Here is a 1,394-nt window from a genome sequence, read left to right as displayed (position 1 = left end):
TATTTTGGTTCACTCAAACAGCTGTTCTTTGTTCGACTCCCCCTAGTGGTCTGGATCACTTCTGTTTTCAGCATTTTTGGTTTGCATCTTTTTTTGTTGCATGTGTTGTCTTGTCTTTGCTGGGTGTTTGTACCTGTTGGCCACCATAAAATACAGTGGTGAAAGTAAATATACCTTCAAATACTGGTGTTCCAGTATTTTTACTGTAAATTTAGTTTTACTACTACATTCACTTTATGAGTAAGCTACTGCAAAAAAAAACTGTAATGCTACTTTTTCAAGTACAATCTTAGTTTTATGATAGAAAATTAATACCTGACCCAGTGTAAGCTTCTTAGAAGTGCTACAATTGGTGCGGTTCTAAAATGCATAATCTGCATAATCAACTTCACATAACACAAAAGAGGATGCAATAAGTAACCTTCAGAACAGAATTTTTATTTAAAGGCACCACTATGCCTCAAACCACACATATTTCCAGTGTATTCAAACATTCAAAACAAATAACACAAAACCATTTCTCAGAGAACTGGTAAAAAATAGGCCTTCAAAGTCAATATATAGTTTCACTAACACTGGAATAGAAATTAAAGACTTTCAGTTTACAGTGACATAAACTGGCTTTAACTCATTAATTTCTACAAGCTTATGAACATAAAAACATAGATCTTAAAGAAATATCAATGCTTTGTGTATCACTAAGTAAATCACTGAAAAAGGACTTCCAAAATCTAAAATTCAACATGGCTGGAATAATGTGGAATTCTAGTATTAACAGGGTTTTAAAATGTGAACTATTAATGGTTTTCAAGAGTCCAAGTGGCACTTTATTAGATGCAGATGAAGGCACCGTCCAACATGGAAAAAGAAAAGACAATACAATTTAGATCCTAAATAATATGGAAACAGAAATATTTCAATGAAAAGAAAAGGACAACAACTAACCTGAATGAGATGCCACTCAAAGTCCGTCGGGTTTTTGATGAGGGTGGAAACATCAAAAACCCAAACAACAAATGACATTGACTGTCACTTTTTCTTTTGAATGGTCTTTCCTGTCTTTGTGGATACCATCTTCCCATCACTGGCTTTTGTGCCCCTTTCTGGGTTAATCTCAATGAAGCGAATAAAAAACTAAATCAAAAATGGGAAAATTCTTGAGGATATAAATAGTGTGGCATTCTGAATACAGCTGGTACAATATATAAATAAAGCTGTTTTTAATTACGTAAAGAGAAAACATCAMCACCTTTGTCAAATGTTAATCATAACTTGCTTTAGAACTTTAAAACCATGTCATTGTAAAAAAGAATTATAGGAATGGTTTTACCATTGAATGAACCAAAGTCTTGGCTGCCTCATTGGAGGTTGAAGATGAAGAAGATGGATAACAC

General features: G+C 33.4%; 1 long non-coding RNA gene across 1 annotated transcript; it reads right to left on the bottom strand.

Annotated features, from left to right (window-relative positions):
* Window positions 1–417: 417 nt before the first annotated feature.
* LOC103476618 (uncharacterized) lies at window positions 418–996 on the bottom strand. The gene is made up of 2 exons (XR_535511.1): window positions 946–996; window positions 418–825 (listed from the first exon to the last, which is right to left on the bottom strand). It is a non-coding gene; the product is annotated as an uncharacterized LOC103476618 (long non-coding RNA).
* Between the last annotated feature and the right edge of the window lie 398 nt (window positions 997–1,394).

Source organism: Poecilia reticulata, linkage group LG15 (genome assembly GCF_000633615.1).
Source record: "Poecilia reticulata strain Guanapo linkage group LG15, Guppy_female_1.0+MT, whole genome shotgun sequence".
In the NCBI taxonomy this organism is placed as follows: domain Eukaryota; kingdom Metazoa; phylum Chordata; class Actinopteri; order Cyprinodontiformes; family Poeciliidae; genus Poecilia; species Poecilia reticulata.
Note: the sequence above shows the minus strand (reverse complement) of the source record. Positions and strands in the feature narration are given on the sequence as shown.